Source organism: Harpia harpyja, chromosome 4 (genome assembly GCF_026419915.1).
Source record: "Harpia harpyja isolate bHarHar1 chromosome 4, bHarHar1 primary haplotype, whole genome shotgun sequence".
NCBI classification, from domain to species: domain Eukaryota; kingdom Metazoa; phylum Chordata; class Aves; order Accipitriformes; family Accipitridae; genus Harpia; species Harpia harpyja.
The window spans coordinates 39,148,066-39,166,742 of record NC_068943.1 but is presented as its reverse complement, the minus strand read 5'-3'; positions in this window follow the sequence as shown (position 1 = coordinate 39,166,742).

The following is an 18,677-nucleotide window of genomic DNA, read 5'->3' as shown; positions in this document are numbered from 1 at the left end:
GGTGCCCGGCAGCCGAGCCCTCGTCGAGTAGTTTTTCTTCGGCAGCCGAGGCCTCGTCGAAGAAAAGGTCAGCGGCAGCCGAGCCCTCGTCGAGTAGTTTTTCTTCAGCAGCCGAGCCCTCGTCGAGTAGTTTTTCTTCGGCAGCCGAGCCCTCGTCGAAGAAAAGGTGCCCGGCAGCCGAGCCCTCGTCGAGTAGTTTTTCTTCGGCAGCCGAGCGCTCGTCGACTTTTTCTTCGGCAGCCGAGCCCTCGCCGAAGAAAAGGTCCCCGGCAGCCGAGCCCTCGTTTAGTAGTTTTTCTTCGGCAGCCGAGCCCTCGTCGAAGAAAAGGTCCCCGGCAGCCGAGCGCTCGTCGAGTAGTTTTTCTTCCGCAGCCGAGCCCTCGTCGAAGAAAAGGTCCCCGGCAGCCGAGCCCTCGTCGAAAAAAAGGTCCCCGGCACCCGAGCCCTCATCGAAGAAAAGGTGCCCGGCAGCCGAGCCCTCGTCGAAGAAAAGGTGCCTGGCAGCCGAGCCCTCGTCGAAGAAAAGGTGCCCGGCAGCCGAGCCCTCGTCGAGTAGTTTTTCTTCGGCAGCCGAGCCCTCGTCGAAGAAAAGGTGCCCGGCAGCCGAGCCCTCGTCGAAGAAAAGGTCTCCGGCAGCCGAGCCCTCGTCGAGTAGTTTTTCTTCGGCAGCCGAGCCCTCGTTGACTACTTTTTCTTCGGCAGCCGAGCCCTCTTCGAAGAAAAGGTCCCCGGCAGCCGAGCCCTCGTCGAGTAGTTTTTCTTCGGCAGCCGAGCCCTCGTCGAGTAGTTTTTCTTCGGCAGCCGAGACCTCGTCGAAGAAAAGGTCCCCGGCAGCCGAGCCCTCGTTTAGTAGTTTTTCTTCGGCAGCCGAGCCCTCGTCGAAGAAAAGGTCCCCGGCAGCCGAGCCCTCGTCGAAGAAAAGGTCTCCGGCAGCCGAGCCCTCGTCGAGTAGTTTTTCTTCGGCAGCCGAGCCCTCGTTGACTACTTTTTCTTCGGCAGCCGAGCCCTCGTCGAAGAAAAGGTCAGCGGCAGCCGAGCCCTCGTCGAGTAGTTTTTCTTCAGCAGCCGAGCCCTCGTCGAGTAGTTTTTCTTCGGCAGCCGAGCCCTCGTCGAAGAAAAGTTGCCCGGCAGCCGAGCCCTCGTCGAGTAGTTTTTCTTCGGCAGCCGAGCGCTCGTCGACTTTTTCTTCGGCAGCCGAGCCCTCGTCGAAGAAAAGGTCCCCGGCAGCCGAGCCCTCGTCGAAGAAAGGTGCCCGGCAGCCGAGCCCTCGTCGAAGAAAAGGTCCCCGGCAGCCGAGCCCTCGTCGAAGAAAAGGTCCCCGTCAGCCGAGCCCTCCTCAAAGAAAAGGTCCCCGGCAGCCGAGCCCTCGTCGAAGAAAAGGTCCCCGTCAGCCGAGCCCTCCTCAAAGAAAAGGTCCCCGGCAGCTGAGACCTCGTCGAAGAAAAGGTCCCCGCAGCCGAGCCCTCGTTTAGTAGTTTTACTTCGGCAGCCGAGCCCTCGTCGAAGAAAAGGTCCCCGGCAGCTGAGCCCTCGTCGAAGAAAAGGTCCCCGGCAGCCGAGCCCTCGTCGAGTAGATTTTCTTCGGCAGCCGAGCCCTCGTCGAGTAGTTTTTCTTCGGCAGCCGAGCGCTCGTCGAAGAAAAGGTCCCCGGCAGCTGAGCCCTCGTCGAAGAAAAGGTCCCCGGCAGCCGAGCCCTCGTCGAGTAGATTTTCTTCGGCAGCCGAGCCCTCGTCGAGTAGTTTTTCTTCCGCAGCCGAGCCCTTGTCGAAGAAAAGGTCCCCGGCAGCCGAGATCTCGTCGAAGAAAAGGTCCCCGGCAGCCGAGACCTCGTCGAAGAAAAGGTCCCCGGCAGCCGAGCCCTCATCGAAGAAAGGTGCCCGGCAGCCAAGCCCTCGTCGAAGAAAAGGTCCCCGGCAGCCGAGCCCTCGTCGAAGAAAAGGTCCCCGGCAGCCGAGGCCTCGTCGAAGAAAAGGTGCCCGGCAGCCGAGCCCTCGTCGAACATTGTTTTTTTGTCAGCCGAGCCCTCGTCGAAGAAAAAGTCCCCTGCAGCCGAGCCCTTGTCGAAGAAAAGGTCCCCGGCAGCCGAGCCCTCGTTGAGTAGTTTTTCTTCAGCAGCCGAGCCCTCGTCGAGTAGTTTTTCTTCGGCAGCCGAGCCCTCGTCGAAGAAAAGGTCCCCGGCAGCCGAGCCCTCGTCGAGTAGTTTTTCTTCGGCAGCCGAGCGCTCGTCGACTTTTTCTTCGGCAGCCGAGCCCTCGTCGAAGAAAAGGTCCCCGGCAGCCGAGGCCTCGTCGAAGAAAAGGTCCCCGGCAGCCGAGGCCTCGTCGAAGAATAGGTCCCCGGCAGCCGAGCCCTTGTCGAAGAAAAGGTCCCCGGCAGCCGAGCCCTCGTCGAAGAAAAGGTCCCCGGCAGCCGAGCCCTCGTCGAAGAAAAGGTCCCCGGCAGCCGAGCCCTCATCGAAGAAAAGGTCCCCGGCAGCCGAGCCCTCGTCGAAGAAAAGGTGCCCGGCAGCCGAGCCCTCATCGAAGAAAAGGTGCCCGGCAGCCGAGCCCTCGTCGAAGAAAAGGTGCCCGGCAGCCGAGCCCTCGTCGAGTAGTTTTTCTTCGGCAGCCGAGCCCTCGTCGAAGAAAAGGTCCCCGGCAGCCGAGCCCTCGTCGAAGAAAAGGTCTCCGGCAGCCGAGCCCTCGTCGAGTAGTTTTTCTTTGGCAGCCGAGCCCTCGTTGACTACTTTTTCTTCGGAAGCCGAGCCCTCTTCGAAGAAAAGGTCCCCGGCAGCCGAGCCCTCGTCGAGTAGTTTTTCTTCGGCAGCCGAGCCCTCGTCGAGTAGTTTTTCTTCCGCAGCCGAGCCCTTGTCGAAGAAAAGGTCCCCGGCAGCCGAGATCTCGTCGAAGAAAAGGTCCCCGGCAGCCGAGACCTCGTCGAAGAAAAGGTCCCCGGCAGCCGAGCCCTCATCGAAGAAAGGTGCCCGGCAGCCAAGCCCTCGTCGAAGAAAAGGTCCCCGGCAGCCGAGCCCTCGTCGAAGAAAAGGTCCCCGGCAGCCGAGCCCTCGTCGAAGAAAAGGTCCCCGGCAGCCGAGCCCTCGTCGAAGAAAAGGTGCCCGGCAGCCGAGCCCTCTTCGAAGAAAAGGTCCCCGGCAGCCGAGCCCTCGTCGAGTAGTTTTTCTTCGGCAGCCGAGCCCTCGTCGAAGAAAAGGTCCCCGGCAGCCGAGCCCTCGTCGAAGAAAAGGTCCCCGTCAGCCGAGCCCTCCTCAAAGAAAAGGTCCCCGGCAGCTGAGACCTCGTCGAAGAAAAGGTCCCCGCAGCCGAGCCCTCGTTTAGTAGTTTTTCTTCGGCAGCCGAGCCCTCGTCGAAGGAAAGGTCCCTGGCAGCCGAGTCCTCATCGAAGAAAAGGTCCCCGGCAGCCGAGCCCTCCTCAAAGAAAAGGTCCCCGGCAGCCGAGCCCTCTTCGAAGAAAAGGTCCCCGGCAGCCGAGCCCTCGTCGAGTAGTTTTTTTTCGGCAGCCGAGCCCTCGTCGAAGAAAAGGTCCCCGGCAGCCGAGCCCTCGTCGAAGAAAAGGTCCCCGGCAGCCGAGCCCTCGTCGAGTAGATTTTCTTCGGCAGCCGAGCCCTCGTCGAGTAGTTTTTCTTCGGCAGCCGAGCCCTCGTCGAAGAAAAGGTCCCCGGCAGCCGAGGCCTCGTCGAAGAAAAGGTCCCCGGCAGCCGAGCCCTCGTCGAAGAAAAGGTCCCCGGCAGCCGAGCCCTTGTCGAAGAAAAGGTCCCCGGCAGCCGAGCCCTCGTCAAAGAAAAGGTCCCCGGCAGCCTAGCCGTTGTCGAAGAAAAGGTGCCCGGCAGCCGAGCCCTCGTCGAGTAGTTTTTCTTCGGCAGCCGAGCCCTCGTCGAAGAAAAGGTCCCCGGCAGCTGAGCCCTCGTCGAAGAAAAGGTCCCCGGCAGCCGAGCCCTCGTCGAAGAAAAGGTCTCCGGCAGCCGAGCCCTCGTCGAGTAGTTTTTCTTCGGCAGCCGAGCCCTCGTTGACTAGTTTTTCTTCGGCAGCCGAGCCCTCGTCGAAGAAAAGGTGCCCGGCAGCCGAGCCCTCGTCGAAGAAAAGGTCCCCGGCAGCCGAGCCCTCGTCGAAGAAAAGGTCCCCGGCAGCCGAGCCCTCGTCGAGTAGTTTTTCTTCGGCAGCCGAGCCCTCGTGGAGTAGTTTTTCTTCGGCAGCCGAGCCCTCGTCGAAGAAAAGGTGCCCGGCAGCCGAGCCCTCGTCGAACATTGTTTTTTTGTCAGCCGAGCCCTCGTCGAAGAAAAAGTCCCCGGCAGCCGAGCCCTCGTCGAAGAAAAGGTCCCCGGTAGCCGAGCCCTCGTCGAGTAGTTTTTCTTCAGCAGCCGAGCCCTCGTCGAGTAGTTTTTCTTCGGCAGCCGAGCCCTCGTCGAAGAAAAGGTCCCCGGCAGCCGAGCCCTCGTCGAGTAGTTTTTCTTCGGCAGCCGAGCGCTCGTCGACTTTTTCTTCGGCAGCCGAGCCCTCGTCGAAGAAAAGGTCCCCGGCAGCCGAGCCCTCGTCGAAGAAAAGGTCCCCGGCAGCCGAGCCCTCGTCGAAGAAAAGGTCCCCGGCAGCTGAGCCCTCTTCGAAGAAAAGGTCCCCGGCAGCCGAGCGCTCGTCGAGTAGTTTTTCTTCCGCAGCCGAGCACTCGTCGAAGAAAAGGTCCCCGGCAGCCGAGCCCTCGTCGAAGAAAAGGCGCCCGGCAGCCGAGCCGTCTTCGAAGAAAAGGTCCCCGGCAGCCGAGCCCTCGTCGAGTAGTTTTTCTTCGGCAGCCGAGCCCTCGTCGAAGAAAAGGTGCCCGGCAGCCGAGCCCTTGTCGAAGAAAAGGTCCCCGGCAGCCGAGCCCTCGTCGAGTAGATTTTCTTCGGCAGCCGAGCCCTCGTCGAGTAGTTTTTCTTTGGCAGCCGAGCCCTCGTCGAAGAAAACGTCCCCGGCAGCCGAGCCCTCGTCGAAGAAAAGGTCCCCGGCAGCCGAGGCCTCGTCGAAGAAAAGGTTCCCGGCAGCCGAGCCCTCGTCGAACATTGTTTTTTTGTCAGCCGAGCCCTCGTCGAAGAAAAAGTCCCCTGCAGCCGAGCCCTCGTCGAAGAAAAGGTCCCCGGCAGCCGAGCCCTCGTCGAGTAGTTTTTCTTCAGCAGTCGAGCCCTCGTCGAGTAGTTTTTCTTCGGCAGCCGAGCCCTCGTCGAAGAAAAGGTCCCCGGCAGCCGAGCCCTCGTCGAGTAGTTTTTCTTCGGCAGCCGAGCGCTCGTCGACTTTTTCTTCGGCAGCCGAGCCCTCGTCGAAGAAAAGGTCCCCGGCAGCCGAGGCCTCGTCGAAGAAAAGGTCCCCGGCAGCCGAGGCCTCGTCGAAGAAAAGGTCCCTGGCAGCTGAGCCCTTGTCGAAGAAAAGGTCCCCTGCAGCCGAGCCCTCGTCGAAGAAAAGGTCCCCGGCAGCCGAGCCCTCGTCGAAGAAAAGGTCCCCGGCAGCCGAGCCCTCATCGAAGAAAAGGTCCCCGGCAGCCGAGCCCTCGTCGAAGAAAAGGTGCCCGGCAGCCGAGCCCTTGTCGAAGAAAAGGTCCCCGGCAGCCGAGCCCTCGTCGAAGAAAAGGTGCCCGGCAGCCGAGCCCTCGTCGAGTAGTTTTTCTTTGGCAGCCAAGCCCTCGTCGAAGAAAAGGTCCCCGGCAGCCGAGCCCTCGTCGAAGAAAAGGTCTCCGGCAGCCGAGCCCTCGTCGAGTAGTTTTTCTTCGGCAGCCGAGCCCTCGTTGACTACTTTTTCTTCGGCAGCCGAGCCCTCTTCGAAGAAAAGGTCCCCGGCAGCCGAGCCCTCGTCGAGTAGTTTTTGTTCGGCAGCCGAGCCCTCGTCGAGTAGTTTTCCTTCGGCAGCCGAGACCTCGTCGAAGAAAAGGTCCCCGGCAGCCGAGCCCTCGTTTAGTAGTTTTTATTCGGCAGCCGAGCCCTCGTCGAAGAAAAGGTGCCCGGCAGCCGAGCCCTCGTCGAAGAAAAGGTCCCCGGCAGCCGAGCCCTCGTCGAAGAAAAGGTCCCCGGCAGCCGAGCCCTCGTCGAGTAGTTTTTCTTCGGCAGCCGAGCACTCGTCGAAGAAAAGGTCCCCGGCAGCCGAGCCCTCGTCGAGTAGTTTTTCTTCGGCAGCCGAGCCCTCGTGGAGTAGTTTTTCTTCGGCAGCCGAGCCCTCGTCGAAGAAAAGGTCCCCGGCAGCTGAGCCCTCGTCGAAGAAAAGGTCCCCGGCAGCCGAGCCCTCGTCGAAGAAAAGGTCTCCGGCAGCCGAGCCCTCGTCGAGTAGTTTTTCTTCGGCAGCCGAGCCCTCGTTGACTAGTTTTTCTTCGGCAGCCGAGCCCTCGTCGAAGAAAAGGTCCCCGGCAGCCGAGCCCTCGTCGAAGAAAAGGTCCCCGGCAGCCGAGCCCTCGTCGAAGAAAAGGTCCCCGGCAGCCGAGCCCTCGTCGAAGAAAAGGTCCCCGGCAGCCGAGCCCTCGTCGAAGAAAAGGTCCCCGGCAGCCGAGGCCTCGTCGAAGAAAAGGTGCCCGGCAGCCGAGCCCTCGTCGAAGAAAAGGTCCCCGGCAGCCGAGCCCTTGTCGAAGAAAAGGTCCCCGGCAGCCGAGTCCTCGTCAAAGAAAAGGTCCCCGGCAGCCTAGCCCTTGTCGAAGAAAAGGTGCCCGGCAGCCGAGCCCTCGTCGAAGAAAAGGTGCCCGGCAGCCGAGCCCTCGTCGAAGAAAAGGTGCCCGGCAGCCGAGCCCTCGTCGAGTAGTTTTTCTTCGGCAGCCGAGCCCTCGTCGAAGAAAAGGTCCCCGGCAGCCGAGCCCTCGTCGAAGAAAAGGTCCCCGGCAGCCGAGCCCTCGTCGAAGAAAAGGTCTCCGGCAGCCGAGCCCTCGTCGAGTAGTTTTTCTTCGGCAGCCGAGCCCTCGTTGACTAGTTTTTCTTCGGCAGCCGAGCCCTCGTCGAAGAAAAGGTGCCCGGCAGCCGAGCCCTCGTCGAAGAAAAGGTCCCCGGCAGCCGAGCCCTCGTCGAAGAAAAGGTCCCCGGCAGCCGAGCCCTCGTCGAGTAGTTTTTCTTCGGCAGCCGAGCACTCGTCGAAGAAAAGGTCCCCGGCAGCCGAGCCCTCGTCGAGTAGTTTTTCTTCGGCAGCCGAGCCCTCGTGGAGTAGTTTTTCTTCGGCAGCCGAGCCCTCGTCGAAGAAAAGGTGCCCGGCAGCCGAGCCCTCGTCGAACATTGTTTTTTTGTCAGCCGAGCCCTCGTCGAAGAAAAAGTCCCCGGCAGCCGAGCCCTCGTCGAAGAAAAGGTCCCCGGTAGGCGAGCCCTCGTCGAGTAGTTTTTCTTCAGCAGCCGAGCCCTCGTCGAGTAGTTTTTCTTCGGCAGCCGAGCCCTCGTCAAAGAAAAGGTCCCCGGCAGCCGAGCCCTCGTCGAGTAGTTTTTCTTCGGCAGCCGAGCGCTCGTCGACTTTTTCTTCGGCAGCCGAGCCCTCGTCGAAGAAAAGGTCCCCGGCAGCCGAGCCCTCGTCGAAGAAAAGGTCCCCGGCAGCCGAGCCCTCGTCGAAGAAAAGGTCCCCGGCAGCTGAGCCCTCTTCGAAGAAAAGGTCCCCGGCAGCCGAGCGCTCGTCGAGTAGTTTTTCTTCCGCAGCCGAGCCCTCGTCGAAGAAAAGGTCCCCGGCAGCCGAGCCCTCGTCGAGTAGTTTTTCTTCGGCAGCTGAGCCCTCGTCGAAGAAAAGGTGCCCGGCAGCCGAGCCCTCGTCGAAGAAAAGGTCCCCGGCAGCCGAGCCCTCGTCGAGTAGATTTTCTTCGGCAGCCGAGCCCTCGTCGAGTAGTTTTTCTTTGGCAGCCGAGCCCTCGTCGAAGAAAAGGTCCCCGGCAGCCGAGCCCTCGTCGAAGAAAAGGTCCCCGGCAGCCGAGGCCTCGTCGAAGAAAAGGTGCCCGGCAGCCGAGCCCTCGTCGAACATTGTTTTTTTGTCAGCCGAGCCCTCGTTGAAGAAAAAGTCCCCTGCAGCCGAGCCCTCGTCGAAGAAAAGGTCCCCGGCAGCCGAGCCCTCGTCGAGTAGTTTTTCTTCAGCAGTCGAGCCCTCGTCGAGTAGTTTTTCTTCGGCAGCCGAGCCCTCGTCGAAGAAAAGGTCCCCGGCAGCCGAGGCCTCGTCGAAGAAAAGGTCCCCGGCAGCCGAGGCCTCGTCGAAGAAAAGGTCCCTGGCAGCCGAGCCCTTGTCGAAGAAAAGGTCCCCTGCAGCCGAGCCCTCGTCGAAGAAAAGGTCCCCGGCAGCCGAGCCCTCGTCGAAGAAAAGGTCCCCGGCAGCCGAGCCCTCGTCGAAGAAAAGGTCCCCGGCAGCCGAGCCCTCGTCGAAGAAAAGGTGCCCGGCAGCCGAGCCCTTGTCGAAGAAAAGGTCCCCGGCAGCCGAGCCCTCGTCGAAGAAAAGGTGCCCGGCAGCCGAGCCCTCGTCGAGTAGTTTTTCTTTGGCAGCCAAGCCCTCGTCGAAGAAAAGGTCCCCGGCAGCCGAGCCCTCGTCGAAGAAAAGGTCTCCGGCAGCCGAGCCCTCGTCGAGTAGTTTTTCTTCGGCAGCCGAGCCCTCGTTGACTACTTTTTCTTCGGCAGCCGAGCCCTCTTCGAAGAAAAGGTCCCCGGCAGCCGAGCCCTCGTCGAGTAGTTTTTCTTCGGCAGCCGAGCCCTCGTCGAGTAGTTTTTCTTCGGCAGCCGAGACCTCGTCGAAGAAAAGGTCCCCGGCAGCCGAGCCCTCGTTTAGTAGTTTTTCTTCGGCAGCCGAGCCCTCGTCGAAGAAAAGGTCCCCGGCAGCCGAGCCCTCGTCGAAGAAAAGGTCTCCGGCAGCCGAGCCCTCGTCGAGTAGTTTTTCTTCGGCAGCCGAGCCCTCGTTGACTACTATTTCTTCGGCAGCCGAGCCCTCGTCGAAGAAAAGGTCAGCGGCAGCCGAGCCCTCGTCGAGTAGTTTTTCTTCAGCAGCCGAGCCCTCGTCGAGTAGTTTTTCTTCGGCAGCCGAGCCCTCGTCGAAGAAAAGTTGCCCGGCAGCCGAGCCCTCGTCGAGTAGTTTTTCTTCGGCAGCCGAGCGCTCGTCGACTTTTTCTTCGGCAGCCGAGCCCTCGTCGAAGAAAAGGTCCCCGGCAGCCGAGCCCTCGTCGAAGAAAGGTGCCCGGCAGCCGAGCCCTCGTCGAAGAAAAGGTCCCCGGCAGCCGAGCCCTCGTCGAAGAAAAGGTCCCCGTCAGCCGAGCCCTCCTCAAAGAAAAGGTCCCCGGCAGCCGAGCCCTCGTCGAAGAAAAGGTCCCCGTCAGCCGAGCCCTCCTCAAAGAAAAGGTCCCCGGCAGCTGAGACCTCGTCGAAGAAAAGGTCCCCGCAGCCGAGCCCTCGTTTAGTAGTTTTACTTCGGCAGCCGAGCCCTCGTCGAAGAAAAGGTCCCCGGCAGCCGAGCCCTCGTCGAAGAAAAGGTCCCCGGCAGCCGAGCCCTCGTCGAGTAGATTTTCTTCGGCAGCCGAGCCCTCGTCGAGTAGTTTTTCTTCGGCAGCCGAGCGCTCGTCGAAGAAAAGGTCCCCGGCAGCCGAGCCCTCGTCGAAGAAAAGGTCCCCGGCAGCCGAGCCCTCGTCGAAGAAAAGGTACCCGGCAGCCGAGCCCTCGTCGAAGAAAAGGTCCCCGGCAGCCGAGCCCTTGTCGAAGAAAAGGTCCCCGGCAGCCGAGCCCTCGTCAAAGAAAAGGTCCCCGGCAGCCGAGCCCTCGTCGAAGAAAAGGTCCCCGGCAGCCGAGCCCTCGTCAAAGAAAAGGTCCCCGGCAGCCGAGCCCTCGTCGAAGAAAAGGTCCCCGGCAGCCGAGGCCTCGTCGAAGAAAAGGTCCCCGGCAGCCGAGCCCTCGTCGAAGAAAAGGTGCCCGGCAGCCTAGCCCTTGTCGAAGAAAAGGTGCCCGGCAGCCGAGCCCTCGTCGAAGAAAAGGTGCCCGGCAGCCGAGCCCTCGTCGAGTAGTTTTTCTTTGGCAGCCGAGCCCTCGTCGAAGAAAAGGTCCCCGGCAGCCGAGCCCTCATCGAAGAAAAGGTCCCCGGCAGACGAGCCCTCGTCGAAGAAAAGGTCTCCGGCAGCCGAGCCCTCGTCGAGTAGTTTTTCTTCGGCAGCCGAGCCCTCGTTGACTAGTTTTTCTTCGGCAGCCGAGCCCTCGTCGAAGAAAAGGTGCCCGGCAGCCGAGCCCTCGTCGAGTAGTTTTTCTTCGGCAGCCGAGGCCTCGTCGAAGAAAAGGTCCCCGGCAGCCGAGCCCTCGTCGAGTAGTTTTTCTTCGGCAGCCGAGCCCTCGTGGAGTAGTTTTTCTTCGGCAGCCGAGCCCTCGTCGAAGAAAAGGTGCCCGGCAGCCGAGCCCTCGTTGAACATTTTTTTTTTGTCAGCCGAGCCCTCGTCGAAGAAAAAGTCCCCGGCAGCCGAGCCCTCGTCGAAGAAAAGGTCCCCGGTAGCCGAGCCCTCGTTTAGTAGTTTTTCTTCGGCAGCCGAGCCCTCGTCGAAGAAAAGGTCAGCGGCAGCCGAGCCCTCGTCGAGTAGTTTTTCTTCAGCAGCCGAGCCCTCGTCGAGTAGTTTTTCTTCGGCAGCCGAGCCCTCGTCGAAGAAAAGGTGCCCGGCAGCCGAGCCCTCGTCGAGTAGTTTTTCTTCGGCAGCCGAGCGCTCGTCGACTTTTTCTTCGGCAGCCGAGCCCTCGCCGAAGAAAAGGTCCCCGGCAGCCGAGCCCTCGTTTAGTAGTTTTTCTTCGGCAGCCGAGCCCTCGTCGAAGAAAAGGTCCCCGGCAGCCGAGCGCTCGTCGAGTAGTTTTTCTTCCGCAGCCGAGCCCTCGTCGAAGAAAAGGTCCCCGGCAGCCGAGCCCTCGTCGAAAAAAAGGTCCCCGGCAGCCGAGCCCTCATCGAAGAAAAGGTGCCCGGCAGCCGAGCCCTCGTCGAAGAAAAGGTGCCTGGCAGCCGAGCCCTCGTCGAAGAAAAGGTGCCCGGCAGCCGAGCCCTCGTCGAGTAGTTTTTCTTCGGCAGCCGAGCCCTCGTCGAAGAAAAGGTGCCCGGCAGCCGAGCCCTCGTCGAAGAAAAGGTCTCCGGCAGCCGAGCCCTCGTCGAGTAGTTTTTCTTCGGCAGCCGAGCCCTCGTTGACTACTTTTTCTTCGGCAGCCGAGCCCTCTTCGAAGAAAAGGTCCCCGGCAGCCGAGCCCTCGTCGAAGAAAAGGTCCCCGGCAGCCGAGCCCTCGTCGAGTAGATTTTCTTCGGCAGCCGAGCCCTCGTCGAGTAGTTTTTCTTCGGCAGCCGAGCGCTCGTCGAAGAAAAGGTCCCCGGCAGCCGAGCCCTCGTCGAAGAAAAGGTCCCCGGCAGCCGAGCCCTCGTCGAAGAAAAGGTACCCGGCAGCCGAGCCCTCGTCGAAGAAAAGGTCCCCGGCAGCCGAGCCCTCGTCGAAGAAAAGGTCCCCGGCAGCTGAGCCCTCTTCGAAGAAAAGGTCCCCGGCAGCCGAGCGCTCGTCGAGTAGTTTTTCTTCCGCAGCCGAGCCCTCGTCGAAGAAAAGGTCCCCGGCAGCCGAGGCCTCGTCGAAGAAAAGGTGCCCGGCAGCCGAGCCCTCTTCGAAGAAAAGGTCCCCGGCAGCCGAGCCCTCGTCGAGTAGTTTTTCTTCGGCAGCCGAGCCCTCGTCGAAGAAAAGGTGCCCGGCAGCTGAGCCCTCGTCGAAGAAAAGGTCCCCGGCAGCCGAGCCCTCGTCGAGTAGTTTTTCTTTGGCCGCCGAGCCCTCGTCGAGTAGTTTTTCTTTGGTCGCCGAGCCCTCGTCGAAGAAAAGGTCCCCGGCAGCCGAGCCCTCGTCGAAGAAAAGGTCCCCGGCAGCCGAGGCCTCGTCGAAGAAAAGGTGCCCGGCAGCCGAGCCCTCGTCGAACATTGTTTTTTTGTCAGCCGAGCCCTCGTAGAAGAAAAAGTCCCCTGCAGCCGAGCCCTTGTCGAAGAAAAGGTCCCCGGCAGCCGAGCCCTCGTTGAGTAGTTTTTCTTCAGCAGCCGAGCCCTCGTCGAGTAGTTTTTCTTCGGCAGCCGAGCCCTCGTCGAAGAAAAGGTCCCCGGCAGCCGAGCCCTCGTCGAGTAGTTTTTCTTCGGCAGCCGAGCGCTCGTCGACTTTTTCTTCGGCAGCCGAGCCCTCGTCGAAGAAAAGGTCCCCGGCAGCCGAGGCCTCGTCGAAGAAAAGGTCCCCGGCAGCCGAGGCCTCGTCGAAGAATAGGTCCCCGGCAGCCGAGCCCTTGTCGAAGAAAAGGTCCCCGGCAGCCGAGCCCTCGTCGAAGAAAAGGTCCCCGGCAGCCGAGCCCTCGTCGAAGAAAAGGTCCCCGGCAGCCGAGCCCTCATCGAAGAAAAGGTCCCCGGCAGCCGAGCCCTCGTCGAAGAAAAGGTGCCCGGCAGCCGAGCCCTCATCGAAGAAAAGGTGCCCGGCAGCCGAGCCCTCGTCGAAGAAAAGGTGCCCGGCAGCCGAGCCCTCGTCGAGTAGTTTTTCTTCGGCAGCCGAGCCCTCGTCGAAGAAAAGGTCCCCGGCAGCCGAGCCCTCGTCGAAGAAAAGGTCTCCGGCAGCCGAGCCCTCGTCGAGTAGTTTTTCTTCGGCAGCCGAGCCCTCGTTGACTACTTTTTCTTCGGAAGCCGAGCCCTCTTCGAAGAAAAGGTCCCCGGCAGCCGAGCCCTCGTCGAGTAGTTTTTCTTCGGCAGCCGAGCCCTCGTCGAGTAGTTTTTCTTCCGCAGCCGAGCCCTTGTCGAAGAAAAGGTCCCCGGCAGCCGAGATCTCGTCGAAGAAAAGGTCCCCGGCAGCCGAGACCTCGTCGAAGAAAAGGTCCCCGGCAGCCGAGCCCTCATCGAAGAAAGGTGCCCGGCAGCCAAGCCCTCGTCGAAGAAAAGGTCCCCGGCAGCCGAGCCCTCGTCGAAGAAAAGGTCCCCGGCAGCCGAGCCCTCGTCGAAGAAAAGGTCCCCGGCAGCCGAGCCCTCGTCGAAGAAAAGGTGCCCGGCAGCCGAGCCCTCTTCGAAGAAAAGGTCCCCGGCAGCCGAGCCCTCGTCGAGTAGTTTTTCTTCGGCAGCCGAGCCCTCGTCGAAGAAAAGGTCCCCGGCAGCCGAGCCCTCGTCGAAGAAAAGGTCCCCGTCAGCCGAGCCCTCCTCAAAGAAAAGGTCCCCGGCAGCTGAGACCTCGTCGAAGAAAAGGTCCCCGCAGCCGAGCCCTCGTTTAGTAGTTTTTCTTCGGCAGCCGAGCCCTCGTCGAAGGAAAGGTCCCTGGCAGCCGAGTCCTCATCGAAGAAAAGGTCCCCGGCAGCCGAGCCCTCCTCAAAGAAAAGGTCCCCGGCAGCCGAGCCCTCTTCGAAGAAAAGGTCCCCGGCAGCCGAGCCCTCGTCGAGTAGTTTTTTTTCGGCAGCCGAGCCCTCGTCGAAGAAAAGGTCCCCGGCAGCCGAGCCCTCGTCGAAGAAAAGGTCCCCGGCAGCCGAGCCCTCGTCGAGTAGATTTTCTTCGGCAGCCGAGCCCTCGTCGAGTAGTTTTTCTTCGGCAGCCGAGCCCTCGTCGAAGAAAAGGTCCCCGGCAGCCGAGGCCTCGTCGAAGAAAAGGTCCCCGGCAGCCGAGCCCTCGTCGAAGAAAAGGTCCCCGGCAGCCGAGCCCTTGTCGAAGAAAAGGTCCCCGGCAGCCGAGCCCTCGTCAAAGAAAAGGTCCCCGGCAGCCTAGCCGTTGTCGAAGAAAAGGTGCCCGGCAGCCGAGCCCTCGTCGAGTAGTTTTTCTTCGGCAGCCGAGCCCTCGTCGAAGAAAAGGTCCCCGGCAGCTGAGCCCTCGTCGAAGAAAAGGTCCCCGGCAGCCGAGCCCTCGTCGAAGAAAAGGTCTCCGGCAGCCGAGCCCTCGTCGAGTAGTTTTTCTTCGGCAGCCGAGCCCTCGTTGACTAGTTTTTCTTCGGCAGCCGAGCCCTCGTCGAAGAAAAGGTGCCCGGCAGCCGAGCCCTCGTCGAAGAAAAGGTCCCCGGCAGCCGAGCCCTCGTCGAAGAAAAGGTCCCCGGCAGCCGAGCCCTCGTCGAGTAGTTTTTCTTCGGCAGCCGAGCCCTCGTGGAGTAGTTTTTCTTCGGCAGCCGAGCCCTCGTCGAAGAAAAGGTGCCCGGCAGCCGAGCCCTCGTCGAACATTGTTTTTTTGTCAGCCGAGCCCTCGTCGAAGAAAAAGTCCCCGGCAGCCGAGCCCTCGTCGAAGAAAAGGTCCCCGGTAGCCGAGCCCTCGTCGAGTAGTTTTTCTTCAGCAGCCGAGCCCTCGTCGAGTAGTTTTTCTTCGGCAGCCGAGCCCTCGTCGAAGAAAAGGTCCCCGGCAGCCGAGCCCTCGTCGAGTAGTTTTTCTTCGGCAGCCGAGCGCTCGTCGAGTTTTTCTTCGGCAGCCGAGCCCTCGTCGAAGAAAAGGTCCCCGGCAGCCGAGCCCTCGTCGAAGAAAAGGTCCCCGGCAGCCGAGCCCTCGTCGAAGAAAAGGTCCCCGGCAGCTGAGCCCTCTTCGAAGAAAAGGTCCCCGGCAGCCGAGCGCTCATCGAGTAGTTTTTCTTCCGCAGCCGAGCCCTCGTCGAAGAAAAGGTCCCCGGCAGCCGAGCCCTCGTCGAAGAAAAGGCGCCCGGCAGCCGAGCCGTCTTCGAAGAAAAGGTCCCCGGCAGCCGAGCCCTCGTCGAGTAGTTTTTCTTCGGCAGCCGAGCCCTCGTCGAAGAAAAGGTGCCCGGCAGCCGAGCCCTTGTCGAAGAAAAGGTCCCCGGCAGCCGAGCCCTCGTCGAGTAGATTTTCTTCGGCAGCCGAGCCCTCGTCGAGTAGTTTTTCTTTGGCAGCCGAGCCCTCGTCGAAGAAAACGTCCCCGGCAGCCGAGCCCTCGTCGAAGAAAAGGTCCCCGGCAGCCGAGGCCTCGTCGAAGAAAAGGTTCCCGGCAGCTGAGCCCTCGTCGAACATTGTTTTTTTGTCAGCCGAGCCCTCGTCGAAGAAAAAGTCCCCTGCAGCCGAGCCCTCGTCGAAGAAAAGGTCCCCGGCAGCCGAGCCCTCGTCGAGTAGTTTTTCTTCAGCAGTCGAGCCCTCGTCGAGTAGTTTTTCTTCGGCAGCCGAGCCCTCGTCGAAGAAAAGGTCCCCGGCAGCCGAGCCCTCGTCGAGTAGTTTTTCTTCGGCAGCCGAGCGCTCGTCGACTTTTTCTTCGGCAGCCGAGCCCTCGTCGAAGAAAAGGTCCCCGGCAGCCGAGGCCTCGTCGAAGAAAAGGTCCCCGGCAGCCGAGGCCTCGTCGAAGAAAAGGTCCCTGGCAGCTGAGCCCTTGTCGAAGAAAAGGTCCCCTGCAGCCGAGCCCTCGTCGAAGAAAAGGTCCCCGGCAGCCGAGCCCTCGTCGAAGAAAAGGTCCCCGGCAGCCGAGCCCTCATCGAAGAAAAGGTCCCCGGCAGCCGAGCCCTCGTCGAAGAAAAGGTGCCCGGCAGCCGAGCCCTTGTCGAAGAAAAGGTCCCCGGCAGCCGAGCCCTCGTCGAAGAAAAGGTGCCCGGCAGCCGAGCCCTCGTCGAGTAGTTTTTCTTTGGCAGCCAAGCCCTCGTCGAAGAAAAGGTCCCCGGCAGCCGAGCCCTCGTCGAAGAAAAGGTCTCCGGCAGCCGAGCCCTCGTCGAGTAGTTTTTCTTCGGCAGCCGAGCCCTCGTTGACTACTTTTTCTTCGGCAGCCGAGCCCTCTTCGAAGAAAAGGTCCCCGGCAGCCGAGCCCTCGTCGAGTAGTTTTTGTTCGGCAGCCGAGCCCTCGTCGAGTAGTTTTTCTTCGGCAGCCGAGACCTCGTCGAAGAAAAGGTCCCCGGCAGCCGAGCCCTCGTTTAGTAGTTTTTATTCGGCAGCCGAGCCCTCGTCGAAGAAAAGGTGCCCGGCAGCCGAGCCCTCGTCGAAGAAAAGGTCCCCGGCAGCCGAGCCCTCGTCGAAGAAAAGGTCCCCGGCAGCCGAGCCCTCGTCGAGTAGTTTTTCTTCGGCAGCCGAGCACTCGTCGAAGAAAAGGTCCCCGGCAGCCGAGCCCTCGTCGAGTAGTTTTTCTTCGGCAGCCGAGCCCTCGTCGAGTAGTTTTTCTTCGGCAGCCGAGCCCTCGTCGAAGAAAAGGTCCCCGGCAGCTGAGCCCTCGTCGAAGAAAAGGTCCCCGGCAGCCGAGCCCTCGTCGAAGAAAAGGTCTCCGGCAGCCGAGCCCTCGTCGAGTAGTTTTTCTTCGGCAGCCGAGACCTCGTTGACTAGTTTTTCTTCGGCAGCCGAGCCCTCGTCGAAGAAAAGGTCCCCGGCAGCCGAGCCCTCGTCGAAGAAAAGGTCCCCGGCAGCCGAGCCCTCGTCGAAGAAAAGGTCCCCGGCAGCCGAGCCCTCGTCGAAGAAAAGGTCCCCGGCAGCCGAGCCCTCGTCGAAGAAAAGGTCCCCGGCAGCCGAGGCCTCGTCGAAGAAAAGGTGCCCGGCAGCCGAGCCCTCGTCGAAGAAAAGGTCCCCGGCAGCCGAGGCCTCGTCGAAGAAAAGGTGCCCGGCAGCCGAGCCCTCGTCGAAGAAAAGGTCCCCGGCAGCCAAGGCCTCGTCGAAGAAAAGGTGCCCGGCAGCCGAGCCCTCGTCGAAGAAAAGGTCCCCGGCAGCCGAGCCCTTGTCGAAGAAAAGGTCCCCGGCAGCCGAGCCCTCGTCAAAGAAAAGGTCCCCGGCAGCCTAGCCCTTGTCGAAGAAAAGGTGCCCGGCAGCCGAGCCCTCGTCGAAGAAAAGGTGCCCGGCAGCCGAGCCCTCGTCGAAGAAAAGGTGCCCGGCAGCCGAGCCCTCGTCGAGTAGTTTTTCTTCGGCAGCCGAGCCGTCGTCGAAGAAAAGGTCCCCGGCAGCCGAGCCCTCGTCGAAGAAAAGGTCCCCGGCAGCCGAGCCCTCGTCGAAGAAAAGGTCTCCGGCAGCCGAGCCCTCGTCGAGTAGTTTTTCTTCGGCAGCCGAGCCCTCGTTGACTAGTTTTTCTTCGGCAGCCGAGCCCTCGTCGAAGAAAAGGTGCCCGGCAGCCGAGCCCTCGTCGAAGAAAAGGTCCCCGGCAGCCGAGCCCTCGTCGAAGAAAAGGTCCCCGGCAGCCGAGCCCTCGTCGAGTAGTTTTTCTTCGGCAGCCGAGCACTCGTCGAAGAAAAGGTCCCCGGCAGCCGAGCCCTCGTCGAGTAGTTTTTCTTCGGCAGCCGAGCCCTCGTGGAGTAGTTTTTCTTCGGCAGCCGAGACCTCGTCGAAGAAAAGGTCCCCGGCAGCCGAGCCCTCGTTTAGTAGTTTTTCTTCGGCAGCCGAGCCCTCGTCGAAGAAAAGGTCCCCGGCAGCCGAGCCCTCGTCGAAGAAAAGGTCTCCGGCAGCCGAGCCCTCGTCGAGTAGTTTTTCTTCGGCAGCCGAGCCCTCGTTGACTACTTTTTCTTCGGCAGCCGAGCCCTCGTCGAAGAAAAGGTCAGCGGCAGCCGAGCCCTCGTCGAGTAGTTTTTCTTCAGCAGCCGAGCCCTCGTCGAGTAGTTTTTCTTCGGCAGCCGAGCCCTCGTCGAAGAAAAGTTGCCCGGCAGCCGAGCCCTCGTCGAGTAGTTTTTCTTCGGCAGCCGAGCGCTCGTCGAATTTTTCTTCGGCAGCCGAGCCCTCGTCGAAGAAAAGGTCCCCGGCAGCCGAGCCCTCGTCGAAGAAAGGTGCCCGGCAGCCGAGCCCTCGTCGAAGAAAAGGTCCCCGGCAGCCGAGCCCTCGTCGAAGAAAAGGTCCCCGTCAGCCGAGCCCTCCTCAAAGAAAAGGTCCCCGGCAGCCGAGCCCTCGTCGAAGAAAAGGTCCCCGTCAGCCGAGCCCTCCTCAAAGAAAAGGTCCCCGGCAGCTGAGACCTCGTCGAAGAAAAGGTCCCCGCAGCCGAGCCCTCGTTTAGTAGTTTTTCTTCGGCAGCCGAGCCCTCGTCGAAGAAAAGGTCCCCGGCAGCCGAGCCCTCGTCGAAGAAAAGGTCCCCGGCAGCCGAGCCCTCGTCGAGTAGATTTTCTTCGGCAGCCGAGCCCTCGTCGAGTAGTTTTTCTTCGGCAGCCGAGCGCTCGTCGAAGAAAAGGTCCCCGGCAGCCGAGCCCTCGTCGAAGAAAAGGTCCCCGGCAGCCGAGCCCTCGTCGAAGAAAAGGTACCCGGCAGCCGAGCCCTCGTCGAAGAAAAGGTCCCCGGCAGCTGAGCCCTCGTCAAAGAAAAGGTCCCCGGCAGCCGAGCCCTCGTCGAAGAAAAGGTCCCCGGCAGCCGAGCCCTCGTCAAAGAAAAGGTCCCCGGCAGCCGAGCCCTCGTCGAAGAAAAGGTCCCCGGCAGCCGAGGCCTCATCGAAGAAAAGGTCCCCGGCAGCCGAGCCCTCGTCGAAGAAAAGGTGCCCGGCAGCCTAGCCCTTGTCGAAGAAAAGGTGCCCGGCAGCCGAGCCCTCGTCGAAGAAAAGGTGCCCGGCAGCCGAGCCCTCGTCGAGTAGTTTTTCTTCGGCAGCCGAGCCCTCGTCGAAGAAAAGGTCCCCGGCAGCCGAGCCCTCATCGAAGAAAAGGTCCCCGGCAGACGAGCCCTCGTCGAAGAAAAGGTCTCCGGCAGCCGAGCCCTCGTCGAGTAGTTTTTCTTCGGCAGCCGAGCCCTTGTTGACTAGTTTTTCTTCGGCAGCCGAGCCCTCGTCGAAGAAAAGGTGCCCGGCAGCCGAGCCCTCGTCGAGTAGTTTTTCTTCGGCAGCCGAGGCCTCGTCGAAGAAAAGGTCCCCGGCAGCCGAGCCCTCGTCGAGTAGTTTTTCTTCGGCAGC